At 45.3% G+C, this 20,625-nt stretch overlaps 1 protein-coding gene, 1 non-coding gene and 1 pseudogene across 4 annotated transcripts in view; 2 read left to right on the forward strand and 1 right to left on the reverse strand.

The window, feature by feature from the left end:
- TESC (tescalcin) overlaps nt 1–20,625 on the reverse strand; it is a 60,707-nt gene that overhangs the window by 33,900 nt on the left and 6,182 nt on the right. The gene's annotated exons all lie outside the window — the stretch shown is intronic.
- On the forward strand, nt 2,034–2,859 carry LOC122695643 (annotated as a pseudogene).
- Nucleotides 9,314–9,420, forward strand: LOC122695777. The gene has a single exon (XR_006341531.1). It is a non-coding gene; the product is annotated as a U6 spliceosomal RNA (small nuclear RNA).

Here is a 20,625-nt window from a genome sequence, read left to right on the forward strand (position 1 = left end):
ACACCTGGAGCAACCAGAGAAAGAACAGACAAAACCCAAAGTTAGTAGAAGAAATCATAAGGATCAGAGCAGCAATAAATGAAACCTCTGTTTCAAACCAAGAAAACCAAAGAAAAGATCAATGAAACTCAAAACTGGTTCTTTGCAAAGATAAAGAAAATTGACACACCTTTAGCCAGACTCATCAAGAAAAAAAGGGAAAGGCCTCAAATAAAATAAAAAATGAGAAGTTACAACAGACATCACAGAAATACAAAGCATCATAAGAGATTACTCTAACAACTGTAAGTCAATAAAACAGACAACCTAGAAGAAACAAATTCTTAAAAAAAAAAAAAAAGATTATTTATTTATTTATTGGTTTTGTTTCAGCTGTGTGGCCCCGAATGGCATGTGGGATCTTAGTTCCCTGACCAGGGACTGAACACCTGCACACTCTGCCGTGGAAGTGTGGAGTCTTAACCACTGGAATGCCAAAGAACTCTCCTGGACAAATTCTTAGAAAGGTACAACCTTCCAAGACTGAACCGTGGAGAAATATAAAATATGAACAGACAAATTACAAGTGCTGAAATTGAAACTGTGATTAAAAATCTTCCAACAAACGAAAGTCCAATACTAGATGGCTTCACAGGAAAATTCTATCAAATGTTTAGAGAAGAGTTACCACCTATACTTTTGAAACCCTTCCAAAAAATTGCAGAGGAAGGAACACTCCCAAGCTCATTCCACAAGGCCACCATCACCCCGATACCAAAATCAGACAAACACACCACACAAAAAAAGAAAATTGTAGGTCAGCATCACTGATGAACATAAATGTAAAAATCCTCAACAGGGCTTCCCTGTGGTCCAGTGCTTCCCTGTGGTCCAGTGCTTAAGAACCTGCCTTGTAACACAAAGCCTATCAGTTCGAGCCCTGGTCCTGGAAGATCCCACATGCCTCGGAGCAGTTAAGCCCATGTGCCACAACTACTGAGCCTGCTCTCTAGAGCCCAGGAGCCGCAACTATTGAGCACACACACTGCAACTACTGAAGCCGGCATGCCTAAAGCCTGTGCTCTGCAATGATGCGAAGTCCCCACACCAATGAAGGGTGACCCCCGCTTGACGCAACAAGAGAAAGTCTGTGTGCAGCAATGAAGACCCACCAGGGCCAATAAATAAGTATATAAATATTAAAAAAAATTCTCAACAAAATACTAGCAAATTGAATCCAACAATACATTAAAAAGAATACACCCCATGATCAAGTGGGATTTATCCCAGGGATGCAAGGATTCTTCAATATCCTCAAATCAATTGGTGATATACCACATTAACAAACTGAAGAATAAAAACCATATAATCATCTCAATAGATGCAGAAAAAGCTTTTGACAAAATTGAACACCCATTTATGATAAAAATTCTCCTGAAAGTGGGCATAGAGGGGACTTACCCCAACATTAAAAAGCCCATATATGACAAACCCAGAGCTAACATCATTCTCCATGATGAAAAGCTGAAAGTATTCCCTCTAACATTAGGAACAAGACAACGATGTCCACTGTTGCCACTTAAATTCAACACAGTTTTGGAAGTCCTAGCTATAGCAATCAGAGAAGAAAAAGAAACAAAAGGAACACAAATTGGAAAAAGAAGTAAAACTGTCACTGCTTGCAGATGACATGATACTATAGACAGAAAATCCTAAAGATGCTACCAGAAAACTGCTAAAGCTCAATGAATTTGGTAAAACTGCAGGATACAATATTAGTTACACAGAAATCATTTGCATTCCTATACACCAACAACGTAAGGGCAGAAAGAGAAATTCAGGAAATAATCCCACTGTACCAGAAAGAATACCTAAGGAATAAGCCTACCCAAGGAGGCAGAAGAACTGTAATCTGAAAAACTACAAGACACTGCTGAAAGCAATCGAAGATGCCACAAACAGACGGAAAGGTATCCTACATTCTCGGATCGGAAGACCTTCAGTGGTGCCCCGGGCAGAGCGGATAGGCCCTCTGGTCGGAGATGGGGTAACCGACTTACTGTGACCTAGGAGAGACTGCTAAAGATGTCTTCAACAAAGGATATGGATTTGGCATGGTCAAAATAGATCTGGGAACCAAGTCACATAGTGGAGTGGAATTTTCTACTTCTGCTAATGCTTACACGGATACAGGGAAAGCGTCAGGCAACCTAGAGGCAAATACAAGGTTGGTAACCAAGGACTGACCTTCACCCAAGAGTGAAACACAGACAATACTCCTGGGACAGAAATCGCCTGGGAGAGTAAGTTGGCTGAAGGACTGAAACTGACTCTTAATACCATATTTGTACCGAACACAGGAAAGAAAAGTGGGAAATTGAAGGCCTCCTATAAATGGGATTGTCTCAGTCTTGGCAGTCATGTTGATATAGAATTTTCTGGACCAACCATCTATGGCTGGGCTGTGCTTGCCTTTGAAGGTTGACTTGCTATCAGATGAGTTCTGACACGGCTGATTCCAAACTGTCACAGAATAATTTTGCCTTGGGTTACAAGGCCGCAGACTTCCAGCTGCACGTTCACGTGAACGACAGCACAAATCTGGAGGGTCCATCTATCAGAAGGTGAGCAACAAGACTGAAATGTTAATAAATGTCACGTGGATGGGTGAGAGGAACAACATCCACTTTGGCATCTCTGCTGAGTACATGCTGGACTCTAGAACTTCTCTCTCTGCTAGAATAAATAATACCAGCCTGACTGGGTTACACTCAGACCCTTCAACCTGGAGGGAAACTGACCCTGTCAGCTCTAACTGATGGAAAGAACATCAATCCAGGAGGACACAAAGTCGGGCTGGGATTGGAACTGGAAGCTTAATGTGGTTTGGGAGTAAAGCATCAGCTTTGTCCCTGGAGGTGAAGAGAAATGTGTTTGGGCCTTAAAATTCTTCTGTGAAATTTCAAAAGCATGAACTTTTTATTCTTCCAAAGAATTCTGGCTCTCCCCACACTGAAGCCTAGGTTCTGAGCCCATCCTAAGGGGAGGCGTGTTTGAAGGCATGCCCAGAGGTTCCACGTTCATGCCACCTGTCAGTTCCGCAGTGTTACCTTCAACGTGTTCCTCAGGACAGTGTAGTCATGTACAAAGGAGATGACCTGACCCTCTGGTTGTCCATCATGTCCTGCAATTCCCACACCACTTTTTCATGACCTTGTAACATACTGGTCTCTGTGCAGTAGTGGAATCTTTGGTTTTGCATGAGAATAAAATAAAATAAACCCATCACACCTGAAACATAAATAAATAAATGGAAGACTACTTTTTGAAGCTAAGTCACTTCAGTCATGTCTGACTCTTTGCGACCCTGTGGACTGTAGCCTGTCAGGCTCCTCTGTCCATGGGATTCTCCAGGCAAGAATACTGGAGTAGGTTGCCATTTCCTCCTTCAGGGGATGTTCCCGCCCCAGGGATCAAGCCCACATCTCTTACATCTCCTACATTAGCAGGCAGGTTCTTTACCACTAGCGCCACCTGAGAAGCCCCTAAAGAACACACAGGTGTCTATATGTCTGATTCTTTGCAATCCCAAGGACTGTAGCCTGCCAGGCTCCTCTGTCCATGGAATTCTCCAGGGGAGAATACTGCAGTGGTTTGCCATTCCCTTCTCTGGGGGTTCTTCCCAACCCAGGGATCGAACCCGGGTCTCCTGTATTACAGGCAGATTCTTTACCAACTGAATTGTCTTCATCCAATTCCTCCTCTCCCCATCCCCAATTTTTTCAGAAAACCCACACACAGGTTTGCTTTTTTTTAATTACCATTTTTAGTGGATGGGCCCTGTTTTCTTCCACAGCTGAGACTGGACCTGATGGTTTCCAGGATTTAGAGGGTTTCCACCCACATGCTTGTTTTGTGAAATGCACAATATTAGACTCTTCTGTGTACCTTCTCACTTCCTCCTCAAAACATCCTGTGAACAGATACTGTTCTCCTCTGTTGCATCGTTTGAAAAGTGCAGCTTGGAGGGTGCTGTGCTTACACAACTGTGATTGGCAGAGTTGGGATTCAACCCCAAGTCTCCCCAACTTCAAAGACCCCCACCTTTAACCGCTACGCAACATTGCCTCTTTTCCCAGAACATCCAGGTGTTCGAGGCCCTCAAGTCTGGTGTCTGGGGACTATGTATGTGTTCAGTCGCTAAGTTGTGCCCAACCCTGCGACTTCATGGACTGCAGCTCGCCAGGCTCCTCTCCATGGGATTTCCTAAGCAAGAATATTGGAGTGGGTTGCCACTTCCTCGTCCAGGGGATCTTCCTGACCCAGGGATCAAACCTGTGTCTCCTGCATTGGCAGCTGGATTCTTTACCACTGCGCCACCTGAGGAGCCCGGGGGACTGTGTACAGTTTAGGCAAAAATTTCTGAAACAACCGCTGGCCTGGGCAGGGCTCGCTCCTCCCACCATCCTCTTGACATCTCTCATCCCTCAAGCACCTTTTCTCTTCCTGTTCAAGGCTGCTAATATTTGGGGCCAAGTGGTCACGTTACTTCATGTTCTTTTTTTTTGGCCTCAGGCTCGAGCTGTCATCTCTTCAAGAATCTACAACTCAGAGTTCTCAAGCTTCTTGAGAAGCTGTAGTTGGCTAGAAAGTATCACTACAATGACCAAGCCATCCTGAAGGCCTGCCATGTGCTGGGGGAGTGGGACATATCTCCACGTATTAGCTCATCTGTTCTCAGGAAACTGTGGGAGGGGGCCGCATCCCATAGTACAGATGTAGAAACTGATGCTCAGAAAGGTTAGGTAAGCCCTGGGGACAGTCACTACTTTTCCGGGGGAAAATATAGCCATTCACATGACATGTATGTTAGCAGAGACATTCACATATTCCGTGGTCTGGCCCGTGCACCCAACAGGGATGCATATTTGCTGGGACTTCCCTGGTGGTCCCAAATATGCATTTCTGTGCTTGCAATGCAGGGCACTCAGGTTCCATCCCTGGTCAGGAAACTAGATCCCACATGCCACAACTAAGACCCAGTACAGCCAAATTAAAAAAAAAAAAAAAAAAGCATACTTGCACTCTATCAGAGGACACGTACAAGGATTTCATGGCAGTATGATTTGAAGAGCCCTGGACTGCAGCCATGTGGTGCTAGTGGTAAAAAACCCGCCTATTAATGCAGGAGATGTAAGTGATGCAGGTTCGATCCCTGAATCAGGAAGATCCCCTGGAGGAAGAAATGGCAACCCACTCCAGTATTCTTGCCTGGGAAATCCCATGGACAGAGTAGCCTCGCAGGCTACTGTCCATAGGGTTGCAAAGAGTTGAAGCGACTTAGCACATACTAACACAAGACTATAGCCATGAAATTAAAAGACACTTGCTCCTTGAAAGAAAAGCTATGACAAACTTAGTGTATTAAAAAGCAAAGACATCACTTTGCCAACAAAGGTCTGTATAGTCAAAGCTGTGGTTTTTCTAGTATTCATGTATAGATGTGACAGGTGGACCATAAAGAAGGCCGAGAGCTGAAGAACTGAAGCCTTCAAATTGTGGTGCTGGAGAAAACTCTAGAGAGTCCCTTAGACTACAAGGAGATCAAACCAGTCAACCCTAAAGGAAATCAACCCTGAATATTCTTAGAAGGACTGATGCTGAATACTGATGCTCTGATATTTTGGCGGGCATCTGATGTGAAGAGTCAGCTCACTGGAAGAGACCCTGATGCTGGGAAAGACTGAAGGTAGGAGGAGAAGGGGGCATCAGAGGATGAGATGGTTGGATGACATCACTGACTCAATGGACACCAGTTTAAGCAAACTCTGGGAGACAGTGAAGGGCAGGGAAGCCTGGCGTGCTTCCCTCCAAGGGGTTGCAAAGAGTTGGATACAACTTAGCAACTGAACAACAACAACAAACTGGAAATTACCTGAATACCCCACAGCAGCAGAATAAATAAAGTGGGTGTTCAGGACTCAGTTGTTCAGTCATGTCTGACTCTTTGTGGCCCCATGGACTATAGCCCATCAGGCTCCTCTGTTCATGGGATTTTCCAGGCAAGAATACTGGAGTGGGTTGTCATCTCCTACTCCAGGGGATCTTCCCAACCCAGAGATCGAACTCGTGTCTCCTGTGTCTTCTGCATTGCAGGTTAGTTCTTTACCCACAGAGCCATCCAGGAAGCCCCCACTTTATGGTATGTTTAGCCAATTAAGACAATAAAGAAGGATGCTGAGAATTCCCTGGTGGTCCAGTGATTAAGACTCTGTACTTCCACTGCAGGGGGTGAAGGTTCAATCCCTGCTCAGGGGACTAAGATCTTACATGCCAGGCAGTGCAGCCAAAAAAAAAAAAAAAGATTTTAAAAAGGATGTTGACTTTAAAAGTGACAGCTGTGTATTTAATAGGAACATACATTCTAACATAATGTTGTCTAAAAACAACCTGCTACAAGGACAGCAAGACTCCATATTGGGGGGAACATCTAAATAAACATAAATGCATGTAAGTAATGAAAGTCAACTTGTTTTCCCAAAATAATAATAGCAATTATCTCTCAACACTGGAATTAAAGACTCTTGTTTGCTTTGCTTCCACTTATCTATAGTTTGCAAATCTTCCATAATATACAATGTATACTTATTAGTCATATAAGGATTTAAGTAGGTCCCATATGGGACAGCTGAGTGATCTCACAAATAGTGTTAATGGTGAATCAATCATTGGCAGGTACACATCCCGGGCACACATGTACTATTGAATCCTTTCCATGACCCTATGACTGACAGACAATTCCCATTTTACAGACAAGAACATGGAGGTCCTGAGGGGATCAGGAATTTGCTCAAGGTCACTACACTTGAAAAGAGGCAGACCCAGGATATGAACTTAGTTTGTCTGACAGAACGTGTGTGATTTAGTTCGCTTGTTTTGTTTGTAACTGACACCCCACACGGTCTCCCTCTGGGTGATGAGACTGTGTGTGTGTGCATGCTCAGTAACTCAGCTGTGTCTGACTCTTTTGGACCCCACGGACTGTAGTCCACCAGGCTCTTCTGTCTGTGGGATTTCCCAGGCCAGAATACTGGAGTGCTTTGCCATTTCCCACTCCAGGAGATCTTCCCAACACAGGGATTGAACCCACATCTCTTGTGTTCCTTGCATCGGCAGGCAGACTCTTTAGCACTGTGCCACCTGGGAAGCCTGGGTGATCAGATTATACTGGCCAATTAGAGTCCCCACAGAGTAAAAAAAAAAAAAGAATACACGGATGCCATTTGCAGCAACATGGATGGGCCTAGAGATTATCATTCTAAATAAAATAAATCAGACCAAGAAAGAAATTCTCATATGATATTGCTCATGTGTGAAATCTTAAAAAATGATACAAATGAATTTACAAAGCATAAGTAGACTTACAGACATAGAAAACAAACTTATGGTTAACCAAAGGGGAAAGTGGGGAGGGAAGAATAAATTAGGAGCTTGGAATTAACATAAACACACACTACATATGAAATAGAAAAACAAGGTCCTACTGTATAGCACAGGGAACTATACTCAGTAGCTTGTAATAACCCGTAATGGAAAAGCATCTAAAAGAGAGTAACATGTAACTAAATCACTTTGCTGTACACCTGAAACTAATACAACATTATAACTCAACTATATTTCAATAGAAAATTCAAAAATATACTGATTTGTTGAGAAATAATGATCAGAAATCATAGCCAAACACATGCTGCTAAACCACCTCCAAGAAAGATGAGTTCCCTTGAAGACACTGTGCTAAGTGAGAGAGGCCGATCACAGAGCCCATGCCTGGCAGAATCCCATTTACACAAAACGCTTCGAGAGGCAGAGCCACAGACACAGAAAGTAGACCAGTGGTTGCCTGGGGCTGAGGAAGAAGAGAAGGAATCACTGATAATAGCAAAAGAGTTTCTTCGGAGGGGGATGACAATGTTCTAGAATTAGATTGTTACACAACCCCTTGATTATACTGAAAGCTGAGCACACTTTAAATGGGTGAGATGCAGGGATGAGTGACAGTTCAGTAAAGACGCCGAAAAGTAAGTTAGGACGTCCCTGGTGGTCCAAGCGAGCCTGGTGGTCCCAGGCGAACCTGCCTGCCAACTCAGGGGACGCGGGTTTGGGCTGGTTCCACCTGCCCAAGGGCAACTAAGCCCCTGAGCTGCAGCTCCCGAGCCCAGGCTCTACAGCCTGGGAGCCGCAGCTCCCGAGCCCATGTGCCGCGAATACTGAAGCCTGCACGCCTAGAGCCCGTGTTCCGCAACAAGGGAAGCCACCGCAATGAGAAGCCCAAACACAGCAACCAGAGAGGAGCCCCCACTCGACGCAACTAAAGAAAGCCCGCAGGGCGCAGCAACAAAGACCCAGTACAGACAAAAATAAAGAAATAAAAATTTCTAAAAAGTTAGTGCATCATCATGACAACAACCATAGCTGTTAATTAACAAGAGGCATTCATCAAGCTGTGTCCTGGGCACGGCGCCCGACTCTGTTCTTGACGAGCCTTGGCTCACATAAGCCTCAATCAGTCCTATCAGGTAGGCACAGCTTTTCCCCCAACCTAGAGATGGGATCACTGAGACCTGTCCAGGGCCACACAGACAGGAAACGGTGTATAAACTATAAACCATCGTGGACCAGATTTCTCTAATGAAGAGTTTGCAGCTAACGGCATCCAGAATGCACGCACACGTGTGCACCCACATACCTTTCCATCCTGCTGCAGAGAGCAGAGGAATTAGGAGGAAAACTTCCCCAGCTCGGGTTCCCTCTTTTTGACACCCAAACCTGCAGAGCCAAGAGCTCAGTCCTTAACAAGGCTCCCTGCGCCCTCAGTACCAGCCTCCCAGGTTGATCCTGTTACACGGGGTCCCCGATACACATGTGCCCACGTCACACCCTGGAAGGCCCTGTCTGAGGGATGTCTCCCTGCTCCTCACTCGGAGCCCCCTCTCAGCTCCCCCCACCCCCACTGTGAGCTCACAGCTGCCATGGGAACGGGAGGCGGAGACACGTCGGTGCCGGCATCTGGACCTGGTTATTTGGGGTTTTAGATTTCAACCTGAGGGAAACACATACCCTTCCATGGGACTGGTGGGAGTTTAATCTGCCTCATCCAGGGCTGGCAGGGTTGGGGGGGAAGGGGGGACTTGGGGGTGACCTGTCACTTTTGTATCAAAAGCTTAAATTGCAAAGTATACATCTGCATGGCCCAATACAGAGCCGCCAGCCACAAGTGGCTATGAACATGGGCTGATGTGTGAAAAAACATACCAGCTTTCAAAGACTTATTACAGTGCTCGCTTCGGCAGCACATGTACTAAAGTTGGAACGATACAGAGAAGATTAGCATGGCCCCTGCGCAAGGATGACACGCAAATTCGTGAAGCGTTCCATATTTAAAAAAAAAAAAAGACTTATTACAAAACACGTGGCAATTGTCTTAACAATTTTTCTATTAGTTATATTTGAAATATTTTAGTTAGATTAAATACATTATTAAAATTAACTTCACTGGTTTCATTAGTTTTTAATGTGGCTACTAGAAAATCTAGAATTATGTTCCATCTATAGCTCAATGAAAATTTAGAATTACTCTACCTCACATGATATTTGTGCTGAACAGTGCCTGGCATATGTGCTCTGAACCAGCAACTTATCCCTAGGAATGAATCCTAAAGAATAGAGACAAATATTCAAAGATAAATACATAAGAGTAATCACCATTGCCTATTCCGAACAGTAAAAAAAAAATTGGGTAAATGCTGGGCCACAGAAAACTGGTTAAATAAATGCTGGAAATTTTTTTAATATTGTGGGACACAGAAAAATGTTCATGGAATATCAATATATAGGAAAACCAACAGGCAACAAAGATCTTATTTACAGGAAAGATCTCATTAACACATTGATATACAAGTGTGTACAAAGGAAAAATTAGGAAAAGGCTACAACAAAACAGTAGATTGTTCCAGATGGTAGAATGACAGGACATTTGTCTCCTCTAGCTCCTTATTTTTGCTTATCTGTCCTTTAACTTTCCTGCAATTAATAGGGATTACTTGTGTAATCTTATTTAAATTTTTTTCCTTCAATGGCTATAATGAAAATAGAATAGAGAATACCAAGCACTGGTGATACTATGGAGAATGTGGATCCCTCAGACATTGCAGATGGGAATGGAAAATGATCCAGCAACTATGGAAAACAGTCTGGTGATTCCTCCTCAAATCAAACATAGATTTACACCGAATCCAGAAATTCTGCTCCTAAGCATGTACCCACAATAAATGAAAATGTACATCCACACAAAAACCCATAAACAAAGGCTCACAGCAGCCCTATGCACAACAGCCAAAACGTAGGAACAACCCAGATGTCCTTCAACAGGTGAGTGGATTAAAAAAAACAGCTCATGCAGCTCAATATAAAAAAGAAACAACAAACAACTCAATTAAAGAGTGGGCAGAAGATCTAAACAGACACTTCTGCAAAGACAACATACAGATGGCCAAATAAGCCCATGAAAAGATGCTCAACATTGCTAATTATCATAGAAATGCAAATAAAAACTACAGTGAGGTTATCACCTCACACCAGTCAGAATGGCCATCATCAGAAAGTCTACAAACAATAAATGCTGGAGAGGGTGTGGAGAAAAAGGAACCCGCCTACAGTGCTGGTGGGAACGTAAGTTGGCACAGCTACTATGGAGAACAGTATGGGGTTCCTTACAAATCTAAAAACAGAACTACCATATGATCCAGCAAGGCCACCCCTGGGCATATTTCTGAAGAAAACCAAACATATACACTCCAAAGTTCATTGCAGCACTATTGACAATAGCCTAGACATGGAAGCAACCTAAATGTCCATTGCCAGAGGAATGGATAAAAAAGGTGTGGTACATATAATGGAATATTCATCAGTCATAAAAAAAGAATGAAATAATGCCATTTACAGCAACAAGGATGCACCTTCATACTAAGTGAAATCAGAAAGAGAAAGACAAATACCACAGGTATCAGTTACATGTGGAATCCTAAAAAAATGATACAAATGAACTTATTTACAAAACAAACAGACTTGCAGATATTGAAAACAAAGATATGGTTACCAGAAGGGAAAGGTGGAGGGGAGGGATAAATTAGGAGCTAGGGACGAAGATATACACACCATTATATATAAAATAATCATCAAGGATCTACTATATAGGTCCTATACCCAATGTATAGCACAGGGAACTACTCAATCTTCTATAATAACCTACATGGGAAAAGAATCTGAAAAAGAATGTATATATGTATACGGATAACTGAGTCACGCTGCTGTATGCCTGAAACTAACACAACATTGTAAACCAACCATACTCTAATATAAAAATTAAAATAAGTACGAGGGATGATAGTACATGATAAATAAAATTAACACCACTGTATGTTATACCTGAAAGTTATTGAGAGCAAATCCTAAGAGTTCTCATCACAAGAAAAATGTTTTGTTTCTTCTTTAATTGAATCTATAGAAATGATGGCTGTTCACTAAGCTTATTACGATAATCACTTCATGATATATGTAAACCAAATCTTTATGCTGTACACCTTAAACTTATATAGTGCTGTATATCAACTATATCTCAATAAAACTGAAGGAGGAAAAAGGCCAGGAACACAAATCTTTTCTTTCCTCCCATTAATCAGTTTGCTTGTTTACTGAAAAAAAAAAAACCTACATATTTAAGGAAACAAAGAATATTTGATTAGAATTGATTTAATAACTGTGTGCTCTATCCATATAGTGGACTATTATTCGGCCATAAAAAAGGACGACGTACTGACACCAGCTACAACGTGGACGAACCCTGAACACATCCTGCTGAAGGAAAGGAACCAGACACAAAAGCCCACAGGTGTGATTCTGTTTATGTGAAAAGGCCAGAGTAGGCAAATCGACAGACACAGACTGGATGAGTGCTGGGCAGGGGCAGGGGATGTAGAGCAGTGAGGAGTGGCTGCCAATGGACATGGGGTCTCTGCCTGGCCCTGGCCCCGCCACTCAGCCTGCCTCTCTGCTACGCTAGGAGGGGTTCTGCTCACCGGGGGAAGGAGAATCGCATAGACTAGGAGGTCAGAGACAACACTCAGGAAGGAGGGAAGGAGAAGACTAGGAGAGAGAAGGCAGCCCCAAATCCCCTGCAGGGTCCAGCCTCCCCTACATGACTCGGGAGGAGATGGGAGGTCCGCATTCACCCGCGTCCACTATGGGTGGTCAGGACCATTCGAGCCTGGTGGCAGGCGTACAAAATACCACTTGCTCCTTCCTTCCAGAACCTGTGCTGGTCTCAGGGGGGTGGGGGCCTGACAGACGCCCCCGGGGTACAGCTGTGTCTGCTTCATCCCCTGACCGGTGCCCCTGCCGCTCATTGAGAGACATGTACCGAGCGCCTCTGGTTTGCTGGGCACCCGCCGGACGCTGAGGACACAGACACAGAAGGCAGAGCCCTCACCTCGCTGTGATCAGGACCCTAATGGGGCGGCTGCTGGCCAAGGAGCATCAGGGCTGGAGTGGGGCTGCTAGTCCACGGGGGTGGGCTGGGAGGTGACGCCATTGGGATCCCAGAGGCGGCGGGCCCGGTGGGGGAGGCGGGGCTGGTGGAGGCAGAACGGGAGGAACTCAAGGAGCCCCAAGCCCTTGAGCATGGGCAGAAGGCAGACTAAGAACAGAGGTGTGGGGGGCGGGCACACACAACAGACTACGGCATTCAGACTTCACCCTGAGTTTCCAGAGGATGCTAAGCCACAAAACAAGAGCCCAGGCACCTGGCAACCGAATGGAAGGTGATGCAGACGATGGAGCGGGGTACCTGCTGAGAGGCCCACAGGTGTAGTGCTCCTGGCAGGGAAGGGAGCTCAAGACTCAGCTGGGAGAAGTAGGGGTGACCGAGAGAGCATGCTGGCTGCTTTTGCGGGGGGCACCCTTGAACCACCCTGCCTCCTTCAGGTCCCCCCAACAGTGCCAGCCTGGATGCACGTGCCAGGATGCCAAGTGGCATCACCGGGAAGGTCTTAGTGCCTCCCAGGGCCTGCTGAATCCTGACAGACTGACCAGGACTCAACCCCTGGCATCAGCCGAAGTCCTAAAACACAGAGGTGTGCCCGACCAGACAGAAAGCGGAGCTAAACCCATTGCTGCCAAGAGCTGCCGGTTCCACCCCAGCTTCACGTCCTAGGAAACCGCCTCCCGAGACTGTAACTTCCTCCTCCATATGAAGATAATAATAGCACCGCCCACAGGAGGCTGTTCATACCATGAAAAACAATCAAACCCCATACACAATAGGCATAATCGTCAGAACGTGGGAACCCCAACATCCATCCACCGGTAGATGGATGAGCAAAATGAGGCATCTCCACCTGATGGCATATTACTCCACCACAAGACCAACGAAGTACTGACACTTGCTAAGCCCGGATGAACCTTGTAAACGTGACGTTAAGTGAGAGAAGCCAGACACGCAAGGCCACTACTGCACCCTCCCTTTTACATGAATCACCCAAAGCAAGCAGACCCATAGAGACAGAAAGTAGGTTAGTGGTTGCCAGGGGCTGCTAGTTAGATGGGAGATGAGAGTGTCTGCTGATGGGCATGAAGTTTCTTTTGGGGGTGACGAAGATGGTTGGGAAATATAGAGGTGGTGGCGGCACATGTGAAAGAACTTAATGCCACTGAATTGTATGCTTTAAAATGGTTAAGATGGAGGAATTCCCCAGCAGTCCAGTGGTTGGGACTTTGTGCTTCTACTCTGGGGACCTGGGTTCAATCCCTGGTTGGGCAACTAAGAGCCTGCAAGCTGCATGGTGCAGCCAAAATAAATAAACACAAAATTTTAAAAATTTTTTAAATAGTTTAAGAGAATTCCCTGGCACTCCAGAGGTTAAGACTCCATGCTCCCACTGCAAGGGGGTACAGGTTTGATCCCTGATAGGGGAACTAAGATCCCACATGCCACAGGGCACAACCAAAAAGAAATAATATAAATAAAATTAAATGGTTAAGATGATAAATTTCATGTTAAATGAATTTTGCCCCAATTGAAAAAGAAATTATATTACACACTCAGCACTGGATCTGGTAGGAGGAGCATGAGACCCTGGAGTTGCCACGATTGTTATTATTATGCCCCCAAAGCAATCATCTTGCGGTACCTACTCAGCTCTTCAGCTGCCTCCAGGCTCCCAGGGAAGAAGGAACATGCTGTGAGCCGCCTGGGGCTACAGCCAAAGCAATGACTAAGCTAGGGCCTGGGGAGGGAGAATGAGGGGCCGGCCTTCACAGCCTGGAAGGGACCCACCCTCACACGCCTGGCACACACAAGATGCTTCGCAGTGTGAGATGCCCTGCTTCTGTCCTCCACCTGCCGGCCACTTGGAAGCCACGTGCTAGGCGTGTTACAGACCACACCTCGCTGCTGGGAATTTAAAAAAATAAAACAACAAAAATGCACCTGCGAACACGTGGCCTGGAGAAGGAAGTTATCAGCCTCCATTCTATTCTCCACAGCTGACGCAGCCACAAGAAGATTGATTGCTGGCCTTCCTCCAGGACCTTTAAATCCTTTCTACACAAACTTCAACCCACTTTGTAAACGCAAAGGCTGAGGAGTTCCCAGGAAAAGGTTGCCCCAGCCCTGCATCAGCCTGCAAAATGGCATTTATTTTAGGTACCAAAGGTCTTGTTAGATATTTGGGGTTGTGTTTTTTTTTTTTCCCCCCCTGCACAGAAAGAATCCTCCAAATCTCAGAACTGGAGGGGATGCTGGGAGAGAGTAAAGTGACATGAGTTTAGAAAACATTCTCCTCCCAGGAGAGACGAGACGATTCTCAAAATCACACAGACCACGCTCTGCTCATCCACGCTCATCTTCCCACGGCTGGGGTCTGGCCTTTCCCGTTTGCCTTACAGCAGCCGTAGTAACTGCTTTATGCGGAGGCAGGACCGAAGCCAAATGCTTGACACACATTATCTTATTTGATCCTCAACACACTGTCTCTCACGATTATCACACCCATTTTACAGGTAAGGAAACTGAGAGGTTAAGTCACTCCCTGAAGGTCACACAGATATGAGTGGCAGAACCGGGATCTGCACTGGGGTCTGTGACTCCAGAGTCTGCTCTCAGGACCATCTGCTGCGCTGTCTGCCGAAGTGAAGAAATGACTAGAACAACAAACACATTATCACTTACCTCGCTAAAGAGAGAAAGATGTCTCCATTTTAATAAAAAGACTAGGGCTTCCCTGGTGGCTCAGTGGGAAAGAATCCTCCCACCAAAGCAGAAGAGACATCAATCCCTGATCCAGGAAGATCCCACATGCCGCGGAGCAACTAAACCTGGGCACTACAATTACTCAGCCTGTGCTCTCGAGCTCAGCGCCATGACTACCGAAGCTCGAAAGCCTGCAGTCGGTGCTCTGCAACAAGAGAAGCCACCACAATGAGAAGCCTGTGAACCACAACTAGAGAGTGGGCCCCACTTGCTGCAACTGGAGAGAGGCCCGCACAGCAGCAAAGATTCAGCACAGCCAAAAATGAATAAATAAAAATTATATTTTTTAAAAAAGGCTAAAGCTAAAGAAGAAAAACAACAGTTAATCGGGGGAGATTTGGGCACTTTTCAGAGCCTACAGGGAACTGGTTTTCAGATCTTTCCAGATCTATTTTCAGTTCCAGATTTAACAAAAGTACAAGGGTTTATTATGGTAGGACATTTAAGTAAAGAATTCCAGTTCCATTGGAACTGGTCCAATGGTTAAGACTCGATGCTTCCAATGCAGGGGGCACAGGTTTGATGCTGGTTGGGGAACTAAGATCCCACATGCCACAGCCAAAAAAAATTCTAAAATATATAAAAGGAAAAAAAAAAAAAGAACTCCAGTTCCTTCTACAAAGAGCTAACACAGACTCTATTCCATTACAAACCCATGAAGCACTGGATTAAATTGGAAAAAAATTTAAGGTATCACTAAGCTGGGAAATCTTCAGGTACTAGAAGCAAGGAGGGGACTCAGTCACAGTGAGAGAGGCACCCAGGGGTACCAGGACAAGTTCAGGCTATAACAGCTAAGTGTGCGGCTTCTGGCCAATGGGTAGCGGCAGTGGCCTTGGGTCTGCATGAGTTAGAAGTGAGGCTCCTAACAAAGGCTAGAGCACAAAGGGCTGCCTCTCCATGTAAGGTGGGACAGAAAAACCTTCCCACTGGCCCAGAGAATCAGCAGGGAAGCTGACTCTGCTGAAGAGGTGGGATGGTGCAGAGGTGGGAGGAGGATTCTGTGACGAATCAAAGCTTTGGGCCTGTGTCATGCATGAGAGAAAAACCCAAACCTCTGTGGTGAAGGAAAACCAGACTGAGGAATTAATGTAAATAGTGTTTCCAGACCAGTGAAACCCCTAATAAGGTATCCAGAACAACAAATGCAAGGCACGGTGCAAGCCACTTCTGTAGCCCTGAGCACAGGGTACTCGCATCAGGGAGGCACTTCAGCTAAGCTCATCTCCACTTGGTTTGGCCTTGGCATGAATGTAGAGATGAAGGTACACAGAAAGATGTGAAAACCAGGGGCAGACAGCCCAAAGATGAGCTCAGAATAAAAAACCAAACTACACAAGCAAATGGTCAGCATTTAGGAGAATCAGCAGACACAATTAATAAATGGAATGGAACCCCAAGAAGATGAGACAGCAGAAACTATAAATTATTTCAAATAATGTAAGAACAGTGCCCTATGACAAAAGTGGTGACTCTGAAAACCATACAGAACTTACAAAATAGTTTTTAAATTCCATAGACTTTAAAAAAAAAAAGCTAAGGCAGCAAAGCTGTAATAGATAAAGAGTGAATTAGTCAATCAGAAGACAGACTTAGGTAAACAACTTAAAATACAGCACAGAGAAACAAAAAGATATGAAATATGAAAGAAAGGTAGAGAGGCATCAGGACAGAATGACAGGGTTCATCACCTTTCTAAAGGAAGAAGATAAGGAGAAAGGGGAGAGAGAATATTTTCATGATGGAAGACATGAGTTGCTTTTAAAATAATATAGCATCAACCATTCCCCAGAAGAATAAATGAAAGCCACACCTAGACAAAAGCATCGTATATATTTAAAAAAAAAAAAAAACCCAAAACAAACAAACACCCACAACAGATATTTTTAAAACACAGGGGAAAAAACAGATTTCCACAAAGAAATATCAATCAGACAAAAGAGTTGACTTTTCAACAGAAAGAGACCAAAAACTTCAGTCCTGAGAGAAAACATGGAGCAATCTCAAATTTTATACCTAGGCAAATGACCATTCCCATGAAATGAAGTGAAATGTTAGTCTCTCAGTTGTGTCTGACTCTTTGCGACCCCATGGACTATAGTCTGCCAGGCTCCTCTGTGCATGGCATTCTCCAGGCAAGAATACTGGAGAGGGTTGCCATTCCCTTCTCCAGGGGATCTTCCTGACCTGGGGATTGAACCTGGGTCTCCTGCACTGCAGGCAAATTCTTTACTGTCTGAGTCACCAGGGAAACCCCATAGGCTGGCAAAAAAAAAAAAAAAAAGACATTTTCAGACAAAGCTGACAACTCAGAGACTCACTGAAAACTCTATGGAAAGGTGTGTTACAGAGGAAGAAAACTGAATCTGTAAGGAAGAATGGTTGCAAGAATTAATAGAGTCTGCATAAAACAATAAAAATATAGGTTTTAAAAATAAAGAAAAAATACTACAGAGTGATACAGATTCAAGCATGCTAAGGTTCCTGAAATTAAAAGATGCTTACTCCTTGGAAGGAAAGTTATGACCAACTTAGATAGCATATTAAAAAGCAGAGACATCACTTTGCCAACAAAGGTCTGTCTAGTCAAGGCTATGGTTTTTCCAGTAGTTATGCATGGATGTGAGAGTTGGACTATAAAGAAAGCTGAGCGCCAAAGAATCGATGCTTTTTTGAACTGTGGGGTTGGAGAAGACTCTTGAGAGTCCCTTGGACTGCAAGGAGATTCAACCAGTCCATCCTAAAGGAGATCAGTCCTGGGTGTTCATTGGAAGGACTAATGTTGAAGCTGAAACTCCACTTTGGCCACTTCATGCAAAGAGCTAACTCATTTGAAAAGACCCTGATGCTGGGAAAGATTAAGGGCAGGAGGAGAAGGGGATGACAGAGGATGAGATGGTTGGATGGCATCATCGACTCAATGCACATGAGTTTGAGTAAACTCCAGGAGTTGGTGACAGACAGGGAAGCCTGGTGTGCTGGGGTTCATGGGATTGCAAAGAGTCGGACACGACTGAGCGACTGAACTGATCTGAAGGCCCCTGATCATCAGCACACGGGCAAGATAATGACTAACTTGAGCCATGTCAAAGACGGCAGACATGTCAATGATGATACAAATTGCTGAAGGAAGTTACAGAATACCCTTAAAAGGGGTATACATGGCCAGCTTCTAAAAGGTTTACAAAAATCAAAATGATTTGCACCTGCCAACAACTACTCAACACAGATCATGTGTGAAGAGTGTTATTCAAATTCTCACTTAATCCTCACAGCAGGCTTAGGACACATTTCCATTTTACGGATGAGGAAACTGAGACTCAGGGAGGCAAATTTTCTTGCTTGGACAGTTAAGAGGTAGTGCTGTGATTCAAAGCCACATCTATCTGCTGGTAAAGGTGAATATGATGGGAGGCTAGTCTATGCCCACCCGGGACTCTGGCTGAGGTCTCAGAGATGCAGCAGAGGATAAGATCAGGAAAACCCTGAGAGCCACCAGGTGGGTGAGATCTGGGAAGTGCTGGGTGCTCACCCAGGGTTCTTTGATCACTGGGACCCTGGTATTGGTACTCAAGAGGTGGAAGGGATCCCCCCTGCCCTTCTTTTTACACTGTTGTATGACTCAGCCATACCAATTCTGCTGATGTCTCCTGCCTGGCCACCTGCCCTCCCTCCGAGAAGGACCTGAGCCCTGAAACTGCGCTCTCTCACCTCCCAGGGAGCTGTGCAGAGAACTGCAGGTCCACTTCTGGCAGGCTACCGGTCCACGAAGGTCACAGGGCTGGGACAACAAAGGGCCTTTTTGTCCTGGCCCTTAAGGTGGCCACCACCACCAGCGGAAATCACCCACTTGACCTTCTGGTTTTATGAATTAATAATAAAGCTGGCGCTGGCGACAGGATGGCTGGCAGGACCCGGGTGCCAGGTTCCTTTCCATCACCTTGCCTGGCCTCTCCAGCCTGGGAAAAGGAGGCCCTATCTTATCTCCCCAAAGCAGTGGGTACCCTGGAGCTGAAAACACTGTGTTCCCTGGGCTTGAGATAATAGATATTAAGGTGCTTTGTAAAAGAAGAAGCATCTTATCAACACACGAGGCATTTTGTCTGTAGGATTGGGCCGTATGGCATATCTGATCAGTGATTAAATTCCATGCTGCCTTCTGGGGACCATTAACTCACAAAAAAATTATCCTGCCAGCGTGAGGGTGGGGGAGGCGAGAAGGAAAGATGCATAAGGGATGTAATTACTACTAGTTCGCGGAGTTGGGAAGTGCTGGAGCGGATCGCCAGCTGCTCTCACGCAGAGAAAACACAACTATTTCTTCTGAAACCGGCGTGAGCCTCAGAGTCAGACCTGTGAGGTCTGATTCCACAGGAGCTGAGAGGGCCTCCACTTTCTTAGCCTTTTCCACACCCCTCACAGTGCCCACCACCAAGCCTGCCCTCCCCGGAGGATGGGTAGCCCACAGCTCTAGAACGTTCCACATCACCCAGAGCTAATCCTATCCATCTCGAGGTCCCATTTTCCCCTTGCCAAACTTAGTAAAGAACACTATTGACAAGGTTGTGGTGAGGGGCACAGTTCCCTGGTAGTCCAGTGGCTAAGACTCTGCACTTCAAGGGTTCAATCCATGAGTTCAATCCATGGTCAGGCAACTAGATCACACGTGCCTCAGCTAAGAGTTTGCATGCCACAACTAAGACCTGGAACAGCCAAATAAGCAATATCCAAAAACAAAATAAAATGAAACAAGGTCATGGGTCAGCAGCATCACGTCTCCCACATCAGACAGACTCAGGGACCCTCGCACTCTCTGTCTATATTGTGTCATGTGGGAGTTTCTCCTTACCCCCGAAAAAAAAAAAGGTCTGGTTTTGGATTTGGGTTCTACACACAGCATCTAAATCGTCTTTTGTAGATTGTGTTTTCCCTTTTTATAGAAGTATAATTGATTCATAGTATCAAGATCATGTTAGTTTCAGGTGTATAGCACATCAATTCAGTTACACATATGCATCTAAGTAAGCTTGAGCCATCAGCTGCATGTCTGAGCCCCAGGGTCCTCATCTGTAAACGGGTAACGAAAGCCCCACTGGGCTCCTGGGAGGATGGGAGGACGATGGGTGGAAAGGGCCCCAGGAGGAGCAGCTGTGACCTCGGCTGCAGCCCAAGACCATCTGGTCAACTGCCACATCTTCAAAGGTGTGGAACTGGTGGCGTGGAGAGGGTGTCTCAGCACTACCGCACGGGGCAGACCCCACGATCACCTGGCCCTGCTCCAC

This window comes from Cervus elaphus, chromosome 5 (assembly GCF_910594005.1).
Source record: "Cervus elaphus chromosome 5, mCerEla1.1, whole genome shotgun sequence".
Lineage (NCBI taxonomy): Eukaryota > Metazoa > Chordata > Mammalia > Artiodactyla > Cervidae > Cervus > Cervus elaphus.